Here is a 19,343-nt window from a genome sequence, read left to right as displayed (position 1 = left end):
GAACCTCCTCGCAGCAGCTTAGATGGCGCATTCAATATCCTATATACCTCCGGGAGTTCGGGCCCATCCAAAGGTGTCGTTGGAAGGGAAAAAGGTTTTGTCTATCGGATCGGCTGGATGCATCAGGCTTTTCCTTTTATCAAAGACAAGGAATTAGTGCTTCGACGGACACCACTCGCGTTTGTTGATTCGGTGTGGGAGATATGGGGGGCCCTCCTGGCAGGTGTACCGTAAGTATGGATTTTTCTAAAAGAACTCTCGATAATTTTGTGGCTGCTTCTGGCATTGATGATTCGTCGTCGGGCGGTCTGACTTTTAGGCAAACTCACGAGTCCTATTTTGCAAAAAATGGGAGGAATGGAGGCCTGTTACAGGACTGAGAGCATTCGACGTGTGTACAAACATCCTGAGCCACAGGAAGCATACTCAGCGTTATCCAAAAAATTGCTATGCCCTCATTTATTCTACCTCTCTTATAAAGTTCTTTCTTGTCTCCCCCACCAGATTATGTATCCATTTGACTAGTCTTGGAATGCCAGACCCTGCATTTTTCCAATGTCTCGGGGTTACAAGGGCGACATTGACACCTTCTCTGCTTGTGAATCTCCTTCACTGCAATGCGCCTATATTAAGCCGAGGACAGTTGCGCTTCTGTTTATGCAGCGGAGAGACTCTGTCGTTCATCACGGCGAGAACATTATTGATGCGTGCACCTTTATGTACGATTATTCATCTGTACGGTTCGACGGAAGTCTCTGGGGACGCGTCATGGACGACATTAACTACAGGTGATCTGGAATATGGAAAAACCGCGAACTTGGACATCGTTCCTCTTGGTAAACCTCTTCCCGGGACGCGCATGTGGCTGGTGGGGTCCGAAACATCAACGAAACTGGAGGTGGGGCAAATTGGCATGCCTGTTGACATGAATGGAGAGCTCTGGGTAGAAGGACCAGGCGTTGCGCTAGGTTACTACGGCAAGCAAGGCATTCATTCCAATTTTGTAGCTAAAGAACGCGATGGCCATCCAGTATTTAAAACGGGAGATTTGGTTAGGTGTATTTCGGATACGACTAATACAAGTCTTTATTTTCTCCATCGAAGGGATTCTTCAGCGAAAGTCCGAGGGGTTTGGATACACTTGGAGGAGGGGGAACGTGAGCTGGCTCTGGCGCTTGGCTTAAATTCTAAGGAAGAATTGGGACTTAGTGTCGTTTCGAGCAACACAGATACGGAGAATTCTGAGCTGTTAATAGCCCTAACATGGAAGGCAGCCCAATCGTGGCCGAATCTGCCCAAGTTAAGACAACGGTTAATTGGACGAGGAATCTCACCAGAGCTCATGCCGACACGAATAGTTATTGGTATGAAAGATCAGCTATTGCCCCTTACTTCAAATGGAAAGCTGGATCGACAGATGTTATCTACTTGGGGCTCTGAAGTAGCATCAAGATGCACATCTTACGCAGAGATGGTCAGATCAAGATTCAAAGATGATTCTAGTGGGTATTGGTTGGAATTTTGTTTCTCAAAGCTTGTTGGTACTCAAGACGAAAATCATATAGGGCTTGGTCTATTTCAGCGTGGAGGCCATTCACTTCTAGCAATGCAAGCATTATACCACATTGAGCGGCATTTTAAAGCAGCAAGCGCTGGCGTAATGATAGAAGATATGGCCCGACCAGTTGCTGAGATTTCGAAAAAGATAGGCAAAAATCGGGACACATTGCCGAGAAAGCGAGGCAGAAGCTTTACCGCCGAAACAATTTCAGATAGAAATCAACTTCCTACAATGTTGCAGGCTTGGACTTTTGAATTTGAAAAATGCGTGGATGCGCAACCATGTGTCGTATCATTAGATAACGGTGAGCGTTTGATAATTGTCGGTTCTCATGATCATTATATTGCTGCTTTAGAAGCGAACACAGGAAAGGTTAAGTGGCGCTCTTATACGAGCGGTCGTATCGAAGGAAAAGTAGCAGTACAAAATGATCTCATTTTCGTACCCTGCCTTGATTACCGACTCTATGCCTTCTCATTGGTAACGGGAGAGCTTGCATGGACTTTTATAACACAGGGAGAGTTAAAATGTACACCTCTCCCTCTCTGGCTTCCAAGTCCTACTCATGACGAATCCAAAGGAATCTCGCTCGTCCTCTTCGGAAGTTACGATGGTAGAATATACGTCGTTGAAGCATCATCGGGAGCATGCTTTGCGAAACCGTTTCCTCTCCAAGGTAGTCCTTATGCTTCCCCGATTGTAATTCCTGGTGAAAAGCGGAATTCAGACTCGGATGAGCGAATTATTACTGTAACAAACCGCGGACGTGTTGCACAACTGAAACTGGAAAGAGAAGGAATGGTGCTGAAAGGAGCACACTTAAGATGGGCTCTACATTCTGATTGGGAACAAGAAATCGGGTGCGCTGTATTCACGACGCCTGTTTATTCGACAACAACTGCATATTTGGTATTTGGTGGAACGGACGGCGCAGTTGTAGCTTTGGATCCATTCCACGGGGGATCTATAGTATGGCGAATCCTACTCGACCAAGTTCAATCATCGCCAATCTTTATTTCACCATGTCTTATGCCGCGCAACTCGGAAACGGAAATAGAGCTTGTCCTAATAGCCTGCCAAACATCTTTGTATTGTATCCAGACAAGCTCTGGAAAGCATTGCTGGAAGAGAAAATTAGAGACGAGGCCTGATGAAGTGATAACTGGACAACCCACATTCCTAGAGGGCAGCCTAATCGTCCTATTGACAACACAATTTGGCAAGTTGTTGCTTTTAAATCTCGACAGTGAGCTCGATGCAGTCGATACAGGGACAAGGGAGCTCATTCTTACGGGCGAAAGTCGTTTGACAAGTCCAGCAATTATCACCTTACCTAAGGAAACAGTATTTCCTTACAGGAAATCCTGGCAATGTTCAATAGGCTCTAGAGACAACAAAGTGTACATGATAAATATTTCTGGTTGATTGGATTTGTGTATTGAAAATGGATAGGACAGAGTCTTAACCAGATATGTCTCATCATGTGAGTGATTTTTGAAAGAAGTAAAAACCATGTGAAACAAAATGGTTCCTCTTTAATCTTGGTCCATGCCACGCTCATGATTACAGCGACATTTTTTTTTCTCCTTCAAATTCACGAGAAGCGCCTGGAAGCCAAGGGAAGAGAACAATAGTTGACGGAGACAGCGTAACGTAAAAATTATTTTTGAATAATGTGGCATTCAGTTGTCCCGAAAGTTAGGACAAATCAAAACGAAAATAGTGAATAGAGGACCTCTAGCAGGTAATCCTAAGCTTGGTATGGACATGCTTTGGTATGGACATGCTTTCGTGGATCTAGGCTAGATGGGAAAAGAGGCACCATAGGTATCTCGTTGAAAGTTCAATGATCGTGTTCTTATTTTAGGTGTGTATCTGTCAACACTTTGTCAACCTGAAGTCGATCGGTGACTGCCAGTCTCAGCGGGGCAGCCAGCAGCTCAAATCCGTTTGTCGCATCTTCTATGAATTCGGTAAAGCCTATGTACGTCAGAACTTTATCTTATCTATAACGAGGACGTAGAACACTTTCACACTCAGTCGCTAATCTGAAATGCGTGAGTCCATCAAGCACAGGGACTCTTTGCATGAGGGCTTATCAGTCACTAGGCTAGTGGCGTGACCTCACTTCCTACGTCGAAAATGTGCACAGCACATTTTTCGGGTCGCGTTGATGGTAATTTTAAAGAATTTAAATGGATGGATCATGGGCAGACTATAGGCATGGTAACAAATTGACTTTCTACATCGTTCGATGCCCTCAAATGCTAAGCCTGAGCTCTTTTCATTATATAGTTTTCGAGTTTCATACTCGGAGAGTTTTTATGCTATAGAGTGAAGATAAGAATAGCCTTCTCCTATCTACTCTATCATGTACTTGGTAGAAGGGTCATTATCTCATTTTATATGCTCCTTGGTTGTCCTTCAAAATTCAACGCGAAATTGATCGCATGTCTCAGAGCCTTTATGAAGCTCACAATAAATATGTTTTAAATACTAGTGACCGGGTTTAATGTTTGCTTTTACCCGGTGTGAATGTATTAAGCACGCTCGGTGGGTTTGATACGACGAGCTACGGACAACAATGACGAGCGAAGCCCCTTGGCTTTGCCTAAAAACAAATACGGTGATTTCCGCCCAAAGACATGAAATTCATAGCAGCTTAGATACACTACTTCATGGCCCTTGCAAACAAAGAACGCAAACATTAGTCGAGATGGCAGCATTCTCGCACGTTCTCCGGGCCGCCCCCCTCCAGGCTAGCACTGAAAACGGACCGGCCCCCGCCGCTGGCATGGAGAGGAATCGACCTGCTCGCCCCTTTTGATTCGTCTCCCGCCCAATTATATTAAAATGCCTAGAATTAAGTTGGGTCGTCTGCATAGTTCTATCACAGCCCACTGAAGTCATTCAGTGGACATCAAGATATGTCAGCCTCCTTTCTGTGTTGCATTATTTTTCCTGATTGTAAATACTTGTAAGCGGCCACCTTCTCCAGTCAATGTCCGTTGAGGGACTTTTTGTCTTTCAAAACTCAAAATTATTCTTCAATGCTTGAATCGACCCAGCCTTTTTTTGATGCTGCCTCAATCCGCAATAGCTTCAAGCAAAGGGACGAACCAAGACTTTTGATGTCGACATGGTTGTGTCACCGACCGCATACGCGGCGACACTGAATCGAGTAGTGGAGCAACGTGTGCTTTACCATAAGCGCCTCAACGCTTGACTTAAGTCTCTTCTTTATCGGACAGGCGGCCTTGTAAGATTAAGGCGACTTGTGATACCTCCATAAATCCCGATGGCACCCCTAAGCAAAAATGCTAGTCCGCAGGATTTGTTTAATGGTGCCGTTCTTCAGTGTGTCGAGGCCGCGACCTTAGGGATGCCTTTCGAAGTCTGGAAAACGCGAATGGGGCGATTTCGGACTGAGTCGACGCTCGAAGCATTCAGAAACTTGTACAAAGATGGAGGAGGTGTGAGCGCATTTTGGCGGGGGACCTCAGCCAAGATGGTGGAGAGCGCCAGCAAAGGTGCGATCCTTCTTTTTTCGAAGGAGGCTATTGCCAATTCCTTGTTGGCCTCTGGAGTCTCGCAGACCACAACAGGGTGAGCACATTGGGAAAGTACAGGAGTAATGTGAGGAGTTTTCCTTCACATGGGCTTGCCTCACTGTATGAATGGCGGTCCAATACTCGTAGTGACTTCAATGGTGCGCTACAGATACTGGTTTGCCTTGATGTCCGATCGTCTTTTGGTCTTTATCTCATATGGCTTGCAACCGCTATCCGTAACGCTGCAGGTTTTTGGCAGGAGCTGGCGGCGGTGTGTGTCAGGTGGTGGTAATGGGGCCTTGTACCTTCCTGGTAACAGCAGCAGTAACAGGCGGCGGTAAAGAAGTATCTGTGTGGACGACGGCAAGAGAAGTTTGGCTCAGCAAAGGGATCAAAGGATTTTATCCGGGAGGAACTGCCATCGCTTTCCGTCAAGCGACGAACTGGGCTTCACGTCAGGGGTTTACCGAGGCAGTGAGGGAGCGATTCAAGGTGTTGTTTCACGATGGGGACAGCAAGGCCAAACTCACAGTAACCCAGGAGGCCTTTGCTGGCATAATTGGCGGTGCGCTCTCTTGCTGGAATCACCCATTTGTGAGTCTTGGACTGCTTTAGTTGTCGAAGCTCTGGAGGTTGAGGGCATTGCTGGTCGTAAAGCTTGGAATGCACAGCACGCGGAGGAAAATCGCGACATCTGCCTCCCTTTGTTTGTCTGCGCTTTGCTTCTTTCGTATATTGCCTGTCATCCTATTTTATATCTAAGTCATGGCACATTTTTTATTTCACGGGCAACATTTTTCAGGAAGTGGCACGGATAGAAATGCAGGCGGCTGCCAATGCGGGCGAGGCTTCGCGATCCATGTTGAAGGTAATGAGCGGCATCGTGACCACAGAGGGTCCTGCAGGACTGTTTAAAGGCGTAGTACCGCGCATTCTATTGGGCATTTGGCAGACACTTTTCATGGTGACGGGAGCCAAGCTGCTAAAAGGATTCCTTGCTGATGGCAAATGAGGTGAGCTCCGTGAGCATAGTCAAAGCGCATCCAGTGCACTCCCTATTTGGTGCCATATCATTGCTTTTGTAACCATCTGCACGGTTTTCACATATTCTTATGCAATGTCTCTATGACTTTGGTCGTTTTGACAGCACAGACCTCATTTTTCGTGACCAATTTAATTACTCTTTCCGTCCCAACTTCTTTACACAAGCGTCCTGCAGCTGTGCGTAAAACTCACACCCTTCGTGCCTCAAGATTTCTGGTCACATCTCAAAAACTCCCTTACAAATTGGTGAACCGCATATTCATGGGCAGTCTGCTTGTCTCAGACTGCCGCGCTTCTCATGACTCCAAGAAACCGGGGAAGAGGCAAGGAAATCGAGAAAACAGGTCATCGCAACTTAGTCGGTATGATCCGTTCTTGCGGAGCGTATTGTTTACGGAAAAGAAAACTCAACAACGTACTTGAATTTTTGCACATATCCTCTCCCCCAATTTTGTATCTCTGCTCTCAAAAAGACCCTTTTTTTTTAGAGTCGTGGATCTTAGGTGCACACTTTCTTTTACTCGAACTTCTGAGGATTATTTTTGATCAAATATGCTGCTAGCCACTCAATTGGGTTGCTAGGACGCTCTACAACAAGTTGAGACATGCCGTCAAGAAGTATCGGCACAACTGTCTGATCCAAATAGGCGCGGATGGGCAGGGACTGCATGTTTACCTTGTCTTGCTCATGTTGAGCTACTGCGGCTGTGCCTGCCCCCTCCCCATCATTCACACCGTGTGATTCGGCAATTTCTTCCTTCTGTTGACCAACAATCATTCCATTTCTTTCTCCACTCGCAGGGGAGGGGGCATCCCCACTCACTATTGCCGAAGAGGTGGCCGTCAGCTCGCCCTCTCCTCCATCGGCCGTCGGCTGATTATGCGGTGCTTGCTGCGCACGTTCATCCACTTCCGACGTATCCATCTGTCTTAATGTCGTTCAACCGTAGATATAACGGCGACAGGTACCTGAGCCACATTTGCGCGGAGGGACAGGTTTCAGAAAAAATTATGAGAATAGAGAGAAAAATTCTTTCTTTGAAACTTTAGCACAACGTCTCAAGAGCTGGGGGGTATCTCGAGACAACAAGCTCCCCCATGTGCAGTTAAAAAAGTAAATGAAGACAGCCAGGGATGGATAGCGCGTTTCCTTGTCTAAGACGAGTAGCTGAGGCCCTTTCCGGACGAGGGAAATCCCTGTTCATCTCTCCGAGTGATCGCTCATTGCTAAAAATGGCGCGAACGCTCCTAGTGGCGGCTTCTTAGAAGGCGTGGCCCAGTGGTCACATGCCAGGGCGTGACGCCGGCGCCCGGGCCTGCGTCCGCGATGCAATGTAGAGTGCGTACCCGTCAGCCATGAATCTATGCTGAACTTGCTTCACAAATTAAGTGCCACTTTTCTTCAATTGGGGCAACGTGGCGCCAGCCCATGGAGGACAGCCTTCTCTCGCTCGCTTGTGACTCGTAGGATGAGTAGTGGAGCGACGCGGCGGGCAAGAGAACGCAATGATCTAGTTAATAAATAGGCAATGGGGACTTTCCTGCATGCCATTTCGAATCTGTAGTCTCGAGCTTCCGAAGACTTCTGATGTTACCATGCGGGATGAATGATATCCAAATGTCGACTCAAGCTGTTCTTATCATGGACACATTTTACAGGAACATAATGAAACCTACATCGTCAGTACTTCTGTACCATGCGAAAGCCATGCGGCAATGGTCAACGTATCACTGCGGCCATCATCATCCTTTTTCTCGGCATGGAGCGAGACTTATTCCGAGGCGAAAATTCAGTCACTCCGGCAGCAACAACGTGAGAGCGACCAAGTCTGAGCCTGGCAGCGCCAGAAGTGAGAAAATGGTAAGATCGGTTGTCGCTCGCCCGTATTAAGAATGTATCAGTGTTCTCGAGATGTTTAGACTTGTCATTGTCCAGGGCAAAAATGGCAAATGCCAGCAAAGTGAAAGGTTGCGTTCCAAAGCCAAGGCTCGCAAAACACTTGCTGGAGCCCTCCTTTCAGCAACTTCGCTCAGTTTCTGATTCAAAAAGCATATGATATGAAACGTTGGTTTTGTTCTCACTGCTTTTCTACTACTGTATATCATTCAACTCCTACCACAGCCAGTAACGTGGGTTGGTTTAGCCATTATGGCAGTGACAGGGACGGGCTTAGCGTACTTTTATCAAGTCGAAAAAGAGCGAATGCAGCAGCAAGGTAGTATAAATGTATATGTGGTAGAACTAATGTTCTTTTGGCGTTTTTGCTCCACACTGAGACGTGATTGTACACTGTGCAAAATAATTGCTGCACACTGGAGGCGGTCACGCAAAGAAGAGTCACTTTCACTCATAGCTTTCCTTACTGTTTATGAAGACACCATCCGGATGGAGGTTTGTGTCTTTTTTCTATCATGAGTATTTGATGGAGTCTTACTTATCAGTGCGACTTCTCATCTTCCACGATGCATTCCAGCTCTGGGCAAGGTAACAAGTTACGGAAAGCCGGCTCTTGGAGGACCGTGGACGCTCGTTGATTTTACCGGCAGGCCTGTTACGGACGCCGATTTTCGGGGGGAATTTCTGCTCTTATACTTTGGTTTCACTCACTGCCCTGATATCTGTCCGTCGGAGCTTGTCAAGGTTGGCAAAATTTTGGACTCATTAGATCGAGAGCCAAATCTGCCTGTTGTACGACCTGTTTTCATTTCCGTGGACCCTGACCGGGATAACGTGGGGCAATTACGTCATTACGCTCAAGGTGCGTTGCCTGAAGACTCAAAATTGAGCGCAATTTTAATCTAAACTCTCACTCCATTGTCCTCCAGACTTTCATCCGCGCATCCTGTATTTGACGGGCACGGAGGAACAATTATCCAGAATGACCAAGGCTTACCGTGTCTATTTCAGCAAGGTAGTCGCGCAGGCATAATCCTCTGTTCAGCAAGAAAAAATTTTAATTTCATGATCTTTGACATTTCAATGTCACATCCATCTGTTCGGTTATTGATGTCCTCTCAAAATCTTCTTTCCTCATCTGTAGGCTGATGAAGAAGATGAAGAAAACTACTTAGTGGATCACTCGATTGTGTTGTACTTAATCGGGCCCGATGGTTCATTTTTGGATTTTTTTACGCAGTCGATGATTCCTGCGGACATAGTTAATAGAATTAGAGGGTACCTAACGCAAGCTAGGAGGCTCGCTGCTTAAGTAAGAAAGGAAGCATGTTTCCAAGTACCCCCAGGACATATGGTATATTAAACCTTTGTACGTGTGCTTTTGTGTAAACATACAGACGAACACATATTTAATATAGCTTCAAGATGCGCCAGAAGCTGAGAGGGTTCATGATTACACATGGGTGCGCTGGAAATCCATCTTTCAATCAAAACCATGTAATTTAATCAGTGATGATGCATGCAGAGCGAAGAATTTTCAGCTACTACCGGAGGATGACAAGTAGACTAATTTCAACTTCAAGTTTCCCTTCGATCCTTTGAAACACATACCATACATGACCATCCACATACTGCCCCGTTGCTCTCATGTGTGATCACTTCCTCTAATTTCACAGTAGCATGATCCAACTTTTTTAATTGATCTCAACATGAGACAATAATCTATCACATTCGTGCCTCTGCCCCCCCAGAGACCTTCCCAGCTCCCTTTTGATCCTGCCCATTCCCGTTTCCGGTCGTCCGACTTTTAAAGACAGATAATAAGGTGCGGTCGCCCCAGGTTTTCTATCTCCTCCCACCTTTTACACAACACTGGTATGGGTGCAACGACGAAAGCAGAACGATTATCAATTGTACGACCCGAGGTCCTATCCGACTGTTCTATACTGGACTTTCAACCCAAAGAAAGAGTACACGTCGACCTTCCCTTCTGTAGTTGTATTTCTATTCCTCCCTCTACACTTGCCATTATTTTGGGAGGAGATTCAGCCAAAAGGTCACAGAGATCTTTGCTTGAAGTTCGAGGTGCGCATAAGGTTTGCACCATTATTTGCGCACCGCATTTGTGCGCAGCAGCGTATGTTTTGTCGTATAACGCCCAGAGCTACAGATAGATTACAAGGTTTTATACGAGAGCGTGTGCTTGTCTGTGCCAACACACCGCCTCGAATCATGCTTTAAGATATCTACCCGCATTTTGCCTCACCTACCCAAAGTAGTCTGAGTGCTCCGGTTGACTCGAGGCATTTTAATGCCGTAATTTCTGGGGGGTGGCAACCTCAGGGCTGTGAAAGGGTTGAACTGGACACTGCGGGTTGGGATAGGTACCAAATCGCAGACAGAGCTTGGAATGCTTGATACCGAACTGGGTGGGGTCCGGGAAAATCGAGTCAACCAAGTCCAAGCGCCGTTTGTCGTACGTCTTCCAATTCCAGGCCATAATGCCGCCCGTGTCCGACGACTCAGGGTTTATTGCCCACCAGACGTTATTAGCCATGCAATTCTTTACCAGCCACTTGGCCAACTCTGTCTGAACAATCTCATCACGCCCTTTCAGCGACCCGCCCCACTCTCCGATAATCATGCCCTTCTGCAGCTTCGGAATAAGCCAGCCCATCTGTGAGTCCCACACCTTAACAAGCTCGTTAGCCAGCTCTGCTGCTGGAACGTTCATGTACGGGTGATCGTACACGTCGGGCCCGTACACGTGCGGCGAGTAAACTACCCTGTTCATGACCTCGGGTACCGGCACGTATATAGGATGTTGAATTGCACCACCGAAATTCCCGCCCCACCAGAACGGATAATCGGTCACCTTGTCCGTCTCTTTGTTATATTGCACACCCTCAACCATGTACAAGCCCTTCCAGTTCGGAAACTGGGTGTGAATGTGTGCAATGGCGCGCTCGTAGAACTTATTGTAATCCGTCTGAGGCGCACTAACGCCCCAAGTAGCGATGCCGTGAGGCTCGTTTTTCAGGTCCAGAGCAAAAACATTCCATTTAATAGAGTATGCAGCCATTATATTACTCCATGCCTGCAGGATGTCCGCCTCTTTGTATTGCTCGTCGTACCAAAGATCCGTGGCCTCCTGGGGGCCCAGGGTGTGCATGTCGAGCATCACCATCAGCCCCCGTAACGCAGCCTGGTCTATCACCTCGTCCAAGATCTCCCAGATAGTCTTGCCCTTTAGTCCTTTTCCCACGAAGCGCTGATTTGGCTTAAAGTCCTTTGGCGCTAACCCGAAGGCCACTGAAACCGGGATGCGAACCGTGTTGAACTTGTGCTGCAGGAAGAAGTTTAAGATTGTGTCCACAGTGGTGAAGTTCAGGCCGGTGAACGTATATCCATGACCCTCGCATCCAAACCAACTGATGCCTGATACGTGTGCACGGCATCGAAGGATAGAAAGCGAGGAGATTGTGAGGACGATCAATTGACAACTCAAAGGGAGCGCCCTGCGAAGACATGCCAATTAATACGCCCGTTTTCTCCCACTAAGCGAAAAGGCGCACCCTACACCGTCTATATTACTTACCTTTGACAAAGAAGGGTGCTGTGTTGGCGTATATCTGACCATCCTTGCCCGAACTCCAGGCGAGATCGAAGGAGTCGAAGCATGTGTCCGGAACGAAAGTTGCCCTTAGCTCGTCCAGACTGGGTGTTTTCACATAACTGAGCCTCGGGTCGTGCCATCCATTTTTGTCTTTTTTGGGGAAAATCCCCTGTCCATAGATTCCTAACAGGGCAACCGTGAGGCCTGCCAGGACGCTTACTCCTATGAGCGAAAAAACAAGAGCTTTGGCTCTGCCCGGAGACGACATTTCGCAAACTTGATTTTTCGTCTAGATGTGATGATCCACTTAGCCCCTTCTATGGTACGCAGTCTTGCTGCTTTGATGCGTGCGTTACCCTGAGAGGGAAAGATGAGCCGCGATCGCCTGCCTCTACCTTCTCAGCCCTGTGTGTGTATCAGACGGATGCACAGCCCGAAATGAGGTCACTGTCCCCTGATTGGTGGGGCGCTGGCACAATTACCCTGGGGCAAGTATAATCTACGCTAGGATGCTCTCATCATGGACAGCGTCACAATGTGTGAAAAGGAAGGAGAACAAAGCTGCGCAGAGAAGGAAGAGCTATGCGTGTCCCGATCTTGTGAATGTTACGACTGTTGCTTCGTGGCTGTTACCATATCCTCGAGAATTTCCGAGCAACAGTCGGTGCAATCCTTCACTATGTCAACCTCATTCGCAGTTCAATACAGATCTTTTCGTACGAGTCGCCCCTGATACAGGTATGATTTAACGCGAGTGCCACGGTACAGCCACCACGCACTGCCCTCACCTCCATGTCAGCCCCTCCCTCGCTTCCTCCCTCCCTCCCTCCCTCGCTCCATCGCTCCCTCGCTCCCTCGCTCCCTCCCTAACCTCCCTCCTGGCTTCCCTCCCTCCCTACCTCCCTCCCTCCCTCGCGTCCTCGCTTCCTCTCTTTCTCCCTCCCTCCATCTTTCCTTCACCCCCTTCCTCACTTTCTGGCTACCTCCACCCCTCGCTCCCCGCCTCCCTTCCACTCTGGCTCCCTCTCTCGCTTCCTCCCTCCCTCCCTCCGGGCGGCGAGCGAGTGCACTGCCGAGGCGATGAGGGGGGCAAAGTGCTTCATCTCGCGTCATTTCCTATTCCATGCGAATTCAAGTATGCTGACTTTCTGCCACAAATAGAGAGGTGGTAGAACCAAGGAAATGCGCGCGACGAAGGAAAATTACCAAAGCGACCGTCTTCGGGATCGCACGGAGAGCTATCCTTTCCCGGATGAGCAGGATAATGATATTCCAAATCGCCCGACAGCCCATCCATTACTGCGTCTCTCAGACCAGACTGAAGTTCTCATACGTAACGACTCAAGAGTAGGATACCCTGTCGAACAGCCGGATGTGGGACCGGAAAGGTAATTTATTGACGGGGAAATAGTCAGCAACATATTATCTCTTAAAGCAGGAGTACGGTAGTATGGACTGCGATCCTCCATTGGCAGATGGCGTTTAACCCATCAGCAAGCCTGGCATGTCTGATCCAGCGGTAATTACTCATTTGATATCGACTCATTTCGATCACTCCACCACTTCACGCCTCAGTTTTGGTTGGCTGTTCCCCGCGCAGCAGATTCTATTGAACTATGTGCTCCAGGAAGGGACAAGAATAGTTGTGCAGCTCGGCGCTTACCTGGGAAAAACAACATTGTTCATCGCGGAGCATGCCCCTCGCGCTTTGATTTTTGTCATCGATCCCTGGGACAATGCCGCACTCAAAGCTGAGCCGTCTTTGAACAAAAATTTTGCCAACATCGACCTTTTCGAGCGCATTCCTTTCTATGCCACTTTCCTCCGGAACACTTGGCATTTAGCGGCACGGCGTGGATCGAACAAAGACAATCTTCTCGTTGGTGTTGTACCATTACGCATGAAATTTGAAGAGGGCATTGCTTTGCTAAAGTCTACACTCAACCTGCGCCCAGATGTTCTGTACTGGGAGGGCTTTCCCAACGAGACCGGTCTGTCTCAGACAATGCACGCTGTGAAGGAGGCATTTCCAGGCGTGGTAGTTGTAGGTGATGGTTACAATTATTCGGAAGTACAGAAGGGCCTCGCTAAGGCTAGCAGATCTCTGTTCCAGGAGCGCAAGCCTTTCGTGGAGATGGGCAAATGCTGGACTTTCCTGCGTCTGAAAAAAGAGATGTTGTCTGATTTGAGATTGAAGTACACAGCCGCTGACAACAGAGCTAAGCGCACCATACTGAGAGACAAAGAAGTAGCGGGGGCTTCTTTCAAAGACTTGCTTTCTGGGCTAAAGTCGAAGAGCCAGCAGCTCAAATACGAGGAGGCTGGAGAGCGGGCAGCGAGGCGTATGGCCGAGGAAGAGGAGAGGGACAGGGTCATGCAAGGGCGGGAATCGGGGGAGACAAGGCGACGTAACAGGCCAGCAATCCAAGGAATCGGGGAGAAAGGCGGAGGGGTAATACGGATAAGCAAAATGTACGGAGGAGAAAGTGGACGAGGTCGCGGGAGTCGGAGGATAGGGGGATATGGGGGATGCGACCAGCAGCATGGCAGAGGGGCGGGGGAAGGAGCTGAGTTTCGACGTGGAGATGAGCAGGGCATGGGACGCGGAGTCAGTCGGCATCGCAGCCCGAGCCAAAGTTCGAGGCCGGAAAAGGAGGCGCCGTCGGGCACCACCATGGGGGAGAGCGGTTCCGCACCGCGGCAGAGGGAGGAAAGCGACGAGGAAGGGAGGCGACACTGGAAGCGGAGGTGCTTCCTAAATGAGATTGATGAGAGCGAAGATGACGAGGCGAGAGGTGAGAGCACCGAGGAAGTGGACGATGACCGCCCAGTCCGGGGCTAAAGAAACAAAAAAATGCTGTCTAATGCGACGGGGCTGGCTGGCAAAAGAGGCCTTAAATGATGTCCATCTTCTCGGCAAACACCACTTCCCAACCACATCTTCTGAGACAAGCTTTTATCGTACACCCGAGACATAATTCTCACCCACTAAGCTCGGCTTCACGTAAGAGAGTATATTATGCGACCCCAACAGCTATTTTCTTTCGCTCTGAGCAATTAACAGGGAAGCAAAAGCAAGTAACCGTTAGCAGATAAGGGGGTTGGCTGCTTTGCGGGCTCTCTAACCAACCCGGAACCTTCGTGTCCATTCAAATGGCCGCTCCCATCGATTTTTCTGCTCTCCACTTGTCAATGTGGTGTACTTAATCAATCTTGTAAAGAGAAAAGTACTTATCGATCTTAGGAACGTAGACAAGGTCGCCTTTACGCAGCTTGAACCAGAAGACCTGGTGCACGTGCGGGTCTTCGTAGCCTACAATGCGCTCGTTTTCTCCAGAAGGTACCTGAGAGTTGACGAAGATTGTTCGGAAAATGAGCAGTTGCCACAGAGAAAAAAGGGGAGATGACACCAACCACCTATCAATGCAGGGCAAGTAACGTACCAACACGGGGTTGCTCTTGGTTCCTTGATCGGGAAGCGCGAAAACTGGATCACGATTGAACAGCACCTGAAATCGGTCGGAGAAAGACCCCACAGAGGTATAAGATGATTTCGTTACTCTTGTCGACAACATTTGCGATACAATTGGCAAAGACATGAAGCAGAGCAGGGGAAAATCGAAAGGAAGCAAGCTACAGGACTGCCCTAGAAAAAGGGGCACCTACACAGGTCGATCGACAAAGGACCTTCTTAATTTTCCTTTTCTAGACTTACCTCACCGTTGAGCTCGTAAACAAGCTCCTCAAACCGCCGCCCGACCTGCTGCTGAAGGTCATGTCCAAAGGTACCTTCCTGTACCGCGGGCACGCCATAGAGCTTGTCTCCCACTTTGATAACTTTCGCGTACTTTGCTTCGTCTTCTTTGCTTGGGGCACTTTTCAGCTCCTCCCCCAGTGTCCCCAGATGGCGCGCAGTCGACAGCACGCCCAAAGCCTGTCGTTTCGGCACAGGAGCCGAGGCGATACGTTTCAATGCACTTATCATCCTGTGCAACCAGGGGCGAGAAACCATGAGCACAAGGGATAGCCAAAGAGAAAATATGGCCGCTGTTCCCAAAGAGGTACTCTCTGAAAGACGGGGTGATGCATGCAAAGAGGCAATAGGGTACGTGCAGGAATCTGTCGGGTAAATCTTTCCTGATAGCATTGCATGTCTGAGATAAAAAGCTAGGACTTTCCAAGCCACATTCTCCAAAACTTCACCGAAGCAAGAATCAGTATATAATTCATTCAAGGTTATGGCAACTAGGTGTGTGGGTAGCTTTGTGCCTCCCACGGACACGGGAGTCATGGCGTCGGTCAGTATGACGATTAAGACATATAGGCTCTTTTCAAACACGATCCTAGATCGGACGCATAAGCTGGCTTCAAACCTAGCTCAAAAACCCAGGCCCGTTGATTATGATGGGAGTATTGAACGATGAAGCTCTGGACCGGAAATTCGTGAAAGAGAACGAGCGCGGCCATCGTCCCGCTTGTGCAAAGCAGCCACGAGCGCGGGCAACGCCTGGCGGCAGAATGACCGGAAAGGCCGATCCCGGGACATTCCCGTGCACGAGGAAAGCCGCTGGCAAACACATGATAAAGGAACAACCAAAGAAGAAAGCAACTCAGTCGCGTATAATTCACTTTACGCATCTTCGTTCACTGTTTTTCCCCCTAATTCCGTCTTCCAATCATTCCGAAACATGGTGAAGGCACAGCGCGCGCGTCGTGAAGTCAATGAAATTTCGACTGACAAAGGTCTCCTATGAAATTTTGAAAGCATCTGTGAGAGTGGACGTAAGGTATGAAATACGAAATGAGCTATCATCACACTTTCAAGAGCAAATGATGTTTCATGATTTTTTCGATCGCTGCCAAGTCCTGCGAAGACGCATCAGATACCATTTCCTGTGTTTATCGTCATTCAAAAGGAAAGAAATCTCTTTCTGCTCTTGAGATATGCCTGGGGCGGCATCCACATCGGGTGAACGCATCATGTCTTCGCCTCACGCATTGTACCCCTCCTACGTTGCTGTATGCTGTCACGCACCTCTTCTCAAGGAGTGAGTACGCGCCTCCATAGGCACCCAGGCCACCTGTTGGTATTAATCATGCACTCCCTTACCTTGTGCGAAACATGAACAGGATGTCTTTGCAAATGTCACGACAACAAAGCAGTTGTGAAATGGTGCCGATAAAGACTATCGTATGCACGCCGTCTGCCTCGTTTGCTAAAATTTTTGAACACACCTAGACAAGAACCAAATACGCGGAAAAATACCGCAATTTCACTGTATACATTTGTCGACTCGCCAGACAAGGAGACCAAACAGAAGAGGTGGCGCAACCCTAAATAAAGGAAGGGGCCAGAAGCGAGAGTAATCCCCGTTCTGTTGCCTTACTCGCCTTGCAACGAGCAGACGGTCGCATAACTGTTGCGTTCGCACATTGAGATTGAACCATGACAAATTGTGCCTCGCCATTCGTAGTCCCATCAAAAATGAGAGGCTCCCCGACGTAGTCACAGTGTGCCCACGTCGCGTCTTGGCCATCCACAAACAGCAAGGGGTGGGTCGTCCAGACCTGGCCTCTCGCCCAAATTGTCCTACAAGAAAACGTGTGTCGCGAGATATGCCATTTTTGCGTCGACGACTCAGATACAAGCAAGGCACAATTATTGCAGCGCGACAAAAGGGGAACAAAATTTCTTTCACGTACCGGGGAATTTCCCTAGGCTAAGAAGCAGGGAAAGGGTTTTAAGAAAAAGAAGAGGGAAGGGAAAGTAATGGATCTGTGATGCTTTTCACGAGGTGCTACCGCCAAGGCTCACCTCTAGTACGCAGAACGCCGCGTAGCCCAAAAGCGACCCTTCGCCTGGCAACTCCCTTGTAGCCTTCGCGGGTATGCTTCTCTCTCACTTAAAGTCAGGGGGGCACCCACGCCACGCACCCTTCCCATGAAGAAAACCACTCTTTCTGATATGTGAGGCCCGCTCATAGAGCCATTCCTCTTTGACGATCGACATACGCGTTGCCTATCACTGCTCCGGTCGGTGCAATCCGAAGCAAAGCCCTGCGGGGAGGTGGCTTCTCCGAGGCCAACCACACAGACTCGCCTTCCGCCGTCTCCCTACGCAGTTCCACTGAAGACAACATAATATCTTGATAGAGGTAACACAAAAAGCACGACAGGCGTCATGGATATGGCTTGCGTGATTGAAAGCCTTACCTGCGTCCGACGGGGCGGCTGCTGGTGGCACCATAAAAGCTAAGATTCACATCGAGCAAGGACGGGAAGTAGTTGATCCCATAGTTTCTTTAAGCCCGCTCGCTCACAGACCCCTCTCTCGCCAACTTATCTTCAGTGCCACCATTCTACCCATCGACAATCTCACACAGATAGGCCCCGTGCGTAGATATGCGGCGCCACGCAACTTCTGTTGTACCAGCCGCTGTAAATAATTTCTCGTCCGCATCATTGCCCAAGGCCAAAATAAGCCTGTCGAGGCTTTGCAAGGATTTTATTCTGCGCATGGCCACCATGTTACCGGTAAGCGACCGCAAGGAAATAATGGCCCAGTGGATGGCACAGGAAAGCTCAATTTACACAGATATTGCAACTGTCGAAAATCAACTTTTGCGCATGCGATTGGAGGTGGAGACGGCGAAGGCTTCCCACGTTTCGGCACTTCAAGAAGTGGAGCGACTGAGGTGAGAGTCGAGGCTGGAGCGATTCCTCCGAAAGCCATTGATTTTCCATGACATGTTGATATTTATTAACGGCCCATGTGAAATGTGAATACCCAGTAAATAGAACACATTGTACTGATAGCTACAATTCATCATCCCTTCAGGGAACGAATTACGTTTCAAACTAAGATAAAACCCGAGGACTCGAGTCATCCCGTTCTCGGACAACTAATTGCTGACATGGGCTACAAAAAAGTATACTGTGCCACGATCAACCAGCTAGCTGATGTTCCCATATGGGAGAAGCAACGAATACTCAGGCGGGAAAGAGCAGAATCCATCGCACGTGAAAAGATGCGACAATCCTTTCCTGTAAAGTTGCCGGGCATTATTACATTATATCAGCTTGCAGACAAACAATACAAGCTCTTGGACGGGCAGCATCGACTAGCTGCTTTGAAAATTCTTGCCGACTCTGGCATTATTAGTAAAGACAATAATTTCTGCCTTCTGGAAGTGTTCACGTTGGAGAAAGAATCCGAGGCCCGCGCTCTATTTCTTGAGATCAACAGTGCCATGCCAGTCAAGCTGATTGATTTGCCCGATGGTGGAGCGCGGCCGGATATTAAAGGGATTATTGACGGTGCAGTGGATAACCTCGTGTCTCAATTCCCGGCATTTTTCAAAAGCAGCTTAAATCCCAAGCTCCCACATGTCAATATTGACAATATGCGCGACGCCCTTTTTCAGGTGAGCCACATATTATACAAGACGTGTTTGGTACAATAACGACTTTGCGTGCGAAATCAATCAGTAGACATAGACGCTCTGGGTCCTCTCCAACATGGTGAGTTACGTTCATTATTTCCTTCGCATTCTAGCACCACATTGTCGAGCGTCACGGACACAAGAGTGCAGTCGAACTGTTAAAATGGCTGCAAGATGCGAACGAGAATCTCTCAACAAAGCACGATCGAGACTGGAAACGCATCTTCAAAGG

Source organism: Nannochloropsis gaditana (genome assembly GCF_000240725.1).
Source record: "Nannochloropsis gaditana CCMP526 unplaced genomic scaffold scaffold041, whole genome shotgun sequence".
Taxonomy (NCBI): Eukaryota; class Eustigmatophyceae; order Eustigmatales; family Monodopsidaceae; genus Microchloropsis; species Microchloropsis gaditana.
Note: the sequence above shows the minus strand (reverse complement) of the source record.